Below are 8,578 nucleotides of genomic sequence, written 5' to 3' on the forward strand. Positions count from 1 at the left end.
TTTTTTGCATTTAGTTTTAGACTATGGCTTTGGCACCAATCATTTGTTTGTGCTAGCCCTTCTCGCAATACGTTGGCATCATTGGGGGACTCAGTGATTGTTCTCAGTTTGCAATCATCAGCGAACTTGGTGTGCCAAAAGCCATCTACTTTGGCTTGGACTTCTGAGAAATAGCTGCCAAACAGTAAGGGGCCCAGCAGAGACCCCTGTGGTACTCCACTAGTGCCGAGTATACTGGTGGAAATGGAGTCATCAATTTTGACAGAGTGTGTTCTGTCAGTGAGCCAACTGACTACCCATCTAGTAATGTAAGGGTTAATCCCTATCTGGGAGAGTTTCTCAATGATGTCAGAGTGGGGAACTGTGTCAAAAGTCTTGGCAAGGTCGAGATGGGCAGTGCACACTCTCTTACCTTCATCCATGACTTTGGTGACATTCTCAAAGAAGTCTACCAGGTTTAATAAGCATGATCTACCCTTAAAGAAGCCAGACTGGGTTGGGTCTAGCATTTGGAGATCACCTATGTCCTTGTTGATAAGGTCCATGATAATTCTTTCCATGGCCGTGCAGATGAGACTGGTTAGACCTATGGGTCTGTAGTTTTCAGGGTCAGTTAATGGCCCCCCTTTGTGCAGGGAGATTACTGTTGCTTTTCTCCATTCTGCAGGAACATAGCCAGTTATCAAGCTATGATTAAACAGAATGCCAAACAGGCCTGCTAGGTCTTGTTTTAGATTGCTTAGTAAACAACCTGGGATATTATCTGGTCCCACTGAGGCTGTGTGTTTGGCCCTGGTAAGTGCAGAGATGACCTGTTCTCTAGATATACTAGGCAGAGGGCTGGTGTCAGGTATGCTTTGGGTTATGGTAGGTGGGGATAGGGTGATGAAGTTTATGCTGAATCTGTCAGCTAAGCAAGTTGACAATATCTTCCGGTGTAGTATGAGTAATCCCATCTACAACTAGTTCGGGACATAGCTGGGCACTACCTTTTAGACCTCGGATGTAGTTAAAGAATGCCTTATGATTATCCTTGGCTAGGGGTGCAATTTTAGTTTCATAGTTTGCTTTAGAAGACTTTACAAGATTTCTGATTTTCTTGTTTAGTCTTAGGAGGGAACACATCCTCTGCAGACTGATATCCCTCTTTCCTTTGGACAACAGTTTCTTCCTCTTGTTATATATTTGTTACATAATCTGTTCATACTTGAAGTCCACCACGGTGGCTTGTTTTTACAGGAAGACCTGTTTTTGATCTGGTCAGGTACAACAGAGTTTATGCAGTCTCTTAAGTGTTTGTACAGGGCATTTGTGTAGACTTCTGCATAGTGTTCATTGTTGTCTGCAATTGCAGGTGGTATGAAGCTTCTTATACCATCACTTAGTAGGCTGTAGTTAGTTTTGGTAAAGTTTTTTATAATTTTTGTTCCTGTGAGGGTGTCAGTTCCAGTAGTTACTTCAAATGAGACTGATTTGTGGTCTGACATAACTAGGGAGGGCATCGTGCATGGGGAAGTACAGTGACACCCCCGCATGTTGGGGAGTACAATGTCCAGAACATTAGAGCCCCTAGTGGTGGTGCAGACAATCTGTTACAGAGCATTTGTGTTAACAAAGTCCAGGAACCTCTGGGCGAGTGTGTTTTTGCTTGTGTATGTCCCCCAGTCTATGGAAAGATAGCTGAAATCTCCCATGACTAAGGTGTTGGGCTGTATGGCGACGGACTGCAGTATATCGAGAAAAGTTGTGTGCTTATCCTGGTTCATGTGGGGCTCTGTAGCTAGCAATGATCTGGTATGGTACTTTCCCAATAGTTAATTAAACCTGGAGTAGTTTGAGAGAGTCATGCTGTTTGACCAGTGTTTTTGGTTTTAATGAAGATGGATACACCTCCACTTTTGGATCCTTCGTGCTCATTTTGAGGTCTGAATGTGTGGAAGGCATTATAGCCTTGCATGGTCAGGGTGCTCTCAGCGGCCTTGAACCATGTCTCAGTAACTGCCCAAACTTCAGCATCCTCTAAGGTGAGGAGTGCTTCCAGGGAGTACAGTTTTGTGTTTAAACTCCTAGCATTAAGCAGCACAACCCTGAGTTTGTCTTGATTAGATTTTATTTTGGAAAATTTGTTGTTTTGACGTTGCCTAAAAAAGGCACTATGAGGGAGGCAAGGGCCTTTGCCAGTATCCGACAGCCTACAGGGAGGCAAGTGCAGACCATCTCTAGCAAAGCAGCAAGGTCTGCCTACCATATCCTGCCAGGCTGAGAGATACTGGATCCCCCTGGTCTGGCACAAAAGCTGAGCCAATTGTTGAAATCAATCATTTTTTGTTTATATTGTGCCATTATCTGGGGTGAGGGGAGGATACTACTTAGGGTTAGGGACATATCTGTCTGGGACACATAATCAGAGAGTTCCATCATGTCTCCCTTCATATAGTCCAGAGTGGTATGTCTCAAGTCATTCACCCCAACATGGACTATGACATTGTCATAATGGTACTTGCTGTTGAGTGACTTAAGTGCATGTGTGATTTGTTGGATCCTGGCACCTGATAGGCAGCTGACCGTGACCTTCTTCTTGTCCCATTTGATGAGGGGGATATCTGCATGTCTCATGACCAAGACATTTGATGTGATTTCCTTAGAGGGTTATTTGTTGAAACACGGATGTATGTGTGTGTTGATATGTGTAGTGGTTTCTTTTTGCTTAGTGTTGAGTGTGGGTGGTGTACATTTGGAAGGTTTCTGTTGCTTCAGTAAGCTTTTAGTGAGTACCTCTGCATATGTGGGTTTATGTGTCATGACCTTATTTTGTGTGAGAGGTGAGGTTTGAGTGAGAGGTGAAGTGTGTGTGCTGACAACCTGTCTGATGTCTAGTTTGTTTTAACGTGAGAGAACTGACTCCAATTCCACAGTGCATTTGCATCTCTCACATAGGTTTTAGTTTGCTTTAGGAGTAAATGGTTTCCAGTATACATGAGGCAATTGCTATATTGCCTCAAGATGTGCATATCAATCAAGCTGGCAGGAGAAATTATATGAAACCGCCTGTCCATTGTGGCAGAATTTTTCTGAATCCGGTATTTGGGAAGGAAGTGGGCTAGCTGGACTTCATCACAAACAGCAGTAATTGAATTAAATATAGTTAACAAAGTACAGTGCTAGCTTAAAATATACTTATTTATCAGTTTTTTTTTCAGTGGATGCCTTGGATTTCAGTGCAGATGCTAATGTTTCCAAACATTGAGCAGCTCCAGTAAACTGAGCGCAAACCCGCACAAATGCGAGGCTTATATACAGGCAAATTGAAACAGTTTTAACACTACTATTAATGGAAAATCCCCAAACTGAGTCTTTCTTCAGCAATCCCCATCTCAGATGGGTCCAGTTACACACTTCTGCCACAAGTGTGCAGGGAGGTCCTCTTTATGGTTTAACAGCACAGTGACACCAAACAGTCTACATTCATCAGGTCTGAATCTAGCCTATGCCACCTAAGGCAAGGAAACACAATTTCTAGATGGGAAGGAGTAGGGGAGAGTCACTTAAAGGTCAAAGTGAGAGTATTTTGTAGTATGCTATTAGATAACCTGCACTGGTCCCACCCTCTGCACAAACTGGCAGCGCTTCGAGCAGACGTGAACAGTGGGAGACTATGGAGAGTGTTTCCTATGGAGGATTTTAAACTGAAGAGGTTTACTTACATGCACATAGATGGAACCACATTTGTACCAGCAGGATGAAAGACTTTTCTAAAGTTAAACTCTCAGGTCAATTAGATAAAAACACAGTAAGATATCAAGCAGTAGTTGCCATCTTGGATGGGTTGAATTTAGCTCCCTGCTCCCACCAAAGTGCAAAAGAATCCTTCCAATGTAAAACAAACTGACTTTGAGCTCAAGTGCAGTAACAAACGCTTTAGAACAGAAGGAAGACATCTGCAATATCAGGAATCCTTGGAAATAAGTTCACTAACCCTGAAAAATCTTCACAACACACAAAAACTTTGCAAAACTTAGAAATATTCTGGCAGGCTCAGAACAGCTTTTGCAGAATACTGTTAAAACAGATTAAGAGCAGAACAGTAACAGTTGGGGTTTATTTAATAAGTGAAGGCTGAAAAACAGTGATACATTCAACCAAACAAATAAATAAATGCAGCACAGAAGTTTTAAATATCCCTGAAACAGTTAGAGCAAGTGAAAAATATATACTTACATCAGCTTTATAGGGCCAGATGGTTTTAGAAGCAAAAACCCAAGTCTTATAGGTTCATAGGTAGTTACTAGGCTATCGGCCCAAGGGCCTAAGTAAGCCTAGCCAACAAGGTTCCCTGGCTAACGCCACCCAAGAAAGTTATTTTCCTGTGCCCATGTCGAGCAGAGCCACCAAAGTGATCCCCAGGGTGTATTTCCTATTTCCCATCCACTTATCAAGATTCTTCTTGAAGAGTGTTAATGAGGAACTTTGCTTGACATAGATGGGTAGCTTGTTCCAGAGTATGGGAAGTCTCTGGGACAGGAATCTATTCCTCCAGCATGTCCTGTTTATTGTGGTGACAAGGTTTAGGCCCCTACAGCATGTAGCTCAGGGGGATTGGGATTTCTTTAGGTGTAGCATATCCAACAGCTCTGGGTTTGACATAGCTTTATATGTTAGGCAGAGATCACCTCAGAGTAGGCAATATGCTACGGAGTAAAGCTGGAGTTTTTTGAGACGGTCAGTGTAGGGCATCTGTTTGAGGCCAGTAATCCTCTTTGTGAGGTACTTCTGTGGCCTTTCCAGCTGCTGCAGATGTCTTGTGAGGTACACTCCAAAAGAGGCATTGTACTCTATAATGGGCCTAATGAGTGTCGAGTAGAGGGGAACAATTACCTCTTTTTTCCTAGATGAGAACCCTTTTGATGAGGTGTGCCATGTAGAAGGATTTCCTGACTACTGTGGTGATGTGATTATCAAAGGAGAGACTACTGTCCACCTGGGTCCCCAGGTCTCTCATCACACATTTGGCGTTAAGTAGACTGCCTCCTATGTGGCAGTTAATGGGTACAGAGTTTTTACCAAAGGGGATGACAATGCACTTTTTGGCATTAAGCTTGAGGCCATGGCTCTAACACCAGGCATCTGTCTCAGTGAGGCCCTTCTGTAGGATGTCCACATCATTTGGGGATTCAACTATGGCTCCTAGTTTGCAGTCATCTGCGAACTTCATTAGCCAAAGGCCTTCTGTGTTAGCCTGTACTTCAGAGAAGGAGATACCAAACAGGAAAGGTCCCAGGACTGAACCCTGTGGTACTTCACTTGTCACTGGTTTGAAGTCAGATTTGGAGTCTGCAACTTTTACAGTGTGGGTTCTGTCATTGAGCCAATTGGCAACCCATCTTGTGATGTAGGGATTTATACCTAGTTTAGTGAGTTTAGCTATAATTCCAGAATGGGTGATGATGTCGAAAGCCTTGGTGAGGTCAAGATAGGCTGTGTGAACCACCTTACCCTCATCTACAGCTTTGGTGATTGCCTCAAAGAAGTTGATCAGGTTCAGGAGGCATGATCTGTCTTTCGCAAACCCAAACTGGGTGGGGCCCAGAGTTTGGAGGTTACCAATGTCTTTGTTTATGAGTTCCATGATGATACGTTTCATGGCCTTACAGACCAGGCTCGTCAGGCTAATAAGGTGATAGTTCTCAGGCTCAGTGGTGGCTCCCCCTTTGTGGAGTGGGGACAAAGCCTGATGTGAGACTATGATTGAACATGGTGCTTAGGTTGTGAGCCAGTTCGTTCTGAAGTTCATGTAAAATGCAGCCTGGGATGTTGTCTGGTCCCATGGATGCTGTGTTTTTGGCTTTAGAGAACGCAGCTTTTACCTGCATAGTTGTGATTACAGGGACTCTGCGTTCTTTTTGTATAGCTATGGGCCCTTTAGTGGGTGAGAGGGGGGTAAAGTTAGCACTGAACCTGTCTGCCAGGACGTTGGCAATATCAGTTGGTCTGTAATTTTGATGCTGTTGTGCTGTAACTCAGAGCAGATCTGGGTGCTGCCATTGAGATTCTTGACAGCTATAGAATGCTTTGTGGTTGTCCCTAGAATCAGTGGTGATTTAGTTTTCACAGCTAGCTTTGGAGGATCTTATAAGGGATCTCAGCTTCTTACTGAGGCTGACCAGGGAACTCCTCCACTCATGGGATTTTACTGTCTTTTGCAACAGTTTCTTCCTTCTGTTGTAGAGTTTTTTTATGGTAGAGGACCACCAGATTGGCTTCCTTTTTTTGGAGGATAGCTTCTTGGGTCTGTTTGGGATAGCATGATCCATGCACTCGTGTAAGTGCTTATAGAGTGCATTTATGTAGGATTCAGCAGTCGTAACTGTATTGTCCATCTGCATGGGTGTCATGAAGTTCACTAACCCTGAAAAATCTTCACAACACACAAAAACTTTGCAAAACTTAGAAATATTTTGACAGACTCAGAACAGCTTTTGCAGAATACAGTTAAAACAACCTAAGAGCAGTACAGTAATAAACAGATGGAGTTTATTCAACAAGTGCAGGCTGAAAAACAGTGATACATTCAACAAAATAAATAAACGCAGCACAGAAGTTTTAAATGTTACTGAAACAGTTAGAGCAAGTGCAAAAAATATACTTATATCAGCTTTGTAGGTCCAGATGGTTTTAGAAGCAAAAATCCAAGTCTTGCAGACACAGGTGTCCAAGCCAGGCACAAACAAGCTTAGAAAGCTCCCCATACTAACTCCTCTGGTACCTCACTCACCACCATCTTTTTATTTTATTCATTTATTAACTACCAGTTTTCAGCAGTGACCCAGGAGTACTGTTTGGTGAAGTGACTTATTCAAATGGTCACACAGCAGGCAAATGCCAAGACAACATACCCCTTACTCTCCTGTGCTAAAATATGAGACTGATTTTAATTTTTGTGCACTGTATTTATTATAGGTCTTTGTGTCCTGCTATGTAATCAATGTTTTACCAGAGGTAGGGTAGGATCCACCCCAAGTCCTAATTTGTTCACTGACCTTTTTTGTGACACTATGTCAAAAGGTTTGCAAAGTCCAAGAAGGACATATCCAGACCCACTTTTTGGTTAATACCTTGGCTGCTCAGTCCTCAATTTATCAGAATACGTGAATACGCAACAGCAATAAGAAACAGCTCAGTAACACTTATTTTCACTATTTTTGACTGACCTCCACAAAGAATTGAAGGTTTAAAGTTTAGAATAGTGTCTAGTCAAAACAGATGCAAGACAAGTAAATGAGACATCAGTGTACGGAATAAAATCTGGATTATTTTAAAAAGTTAACACTGCAATCTTGTGTTTTGAAATAAGGAACTTGTATGAAGACACTATAGAAGGAGGCAGTTATCCATTCAAGTTAAGAGGATTTTAAAATTTAAATTATTTGGAACCATGTAATTAAACTTCTATATATATATGTTTCAAATTATTGATATATCTTCCCTTGAAATTATTTTTTTCAGCATCACATGGATTTTACCTGGATTTTAATGAACATATAGTTATGTTTTTATTTGCTAGTTGCTAAGAGTTCCTATATGCTGCAATAAACACTTCAGATTCACATCATTAGATACAGGATCTGACCACTTCAGAAGCCAAGACCACCTAGGCTAAGTGGCTTTTGCTTAATTTTGCTTAATACTATCTATACTCATACAACCTGTGCTATTTGTAGCTGATTTAATGACTTTGCTTTGAATTAATTTACTACTTTTTTTCCTTTGGTGACAGAAGAGGAAACCAGGCTAGACTTGTGCATGCTACTGAGCTGAAAATACAGTATGTCACTATTGATTGGTGTGCCCTATTCATATTTTCTTGGTGTTTTCCCTTGTTATGATAATTGAGGCATTTTAGTGCAGGTAGCCTCTCATTTGCTACCAGTTGCTACACAGTAACCTAAATAATTCAGACTGAGACCAGTATAAACTGAATTTGACTCTGCTACTGAAGCTAAAAAACACCTGGGCTAAGTGACTTTTGCTTGAGTTTGATTAATATTGAGTATATTGATATAGCATGCACTGTTTGTAACTGATTTTAGTGACCTGGCTTTGAATTAATTTATGTTTTTTTTTTTTATTTTCTGGTGGCAGAAGAGAAAATCAAACTAGTTTTAAGCTTGTCTTTGCTTATGCACTATATGTTTGCCTCAGTAGCAAGTTTGTGCTTGCTACTGAGGCAAAAATATAGTGTATAGCTACGGCAGGGTGAAGAAGGCACCCCCCCACCCCCCGAGTGCAAGGTGTTAGGAGGAACAATAAGCAGATCCCACTCATTAGTGCAGCAAAGATATTGAATTCTATACCAGCATTTCTGAATGCTGTTACACAAACGAATTGTGACACTGTTATGCTGCTTTTGCCATAAAGAACTGAAGCACTTGCTTCAGTGTTTTGTTTGTTATACATGTAGCAAGTCATTTGTAACAGTGTTTTAAAAGTTGAATAACTTTTTTTGCTCTCAAGGAGCACAAAAGCACAAAGGACCTGGTGCTCCTTGTGAAGTGTGGAGCCCCAGATTGAGGAAGCAATG

This window comes from Protopterus annectens, chromosome 2.part1, assembly GCF_019279795.1.
Source record: "Protopterus annectens isolate FY-2018-M chromosome 2.part1, PAN1.0, whole genome shotgun sequence".
NCBI lineage: Eukaryota > Metazoa > Chordata > Ceratodontiformes > Protopteridae > Protopterus > Protopterus annectens.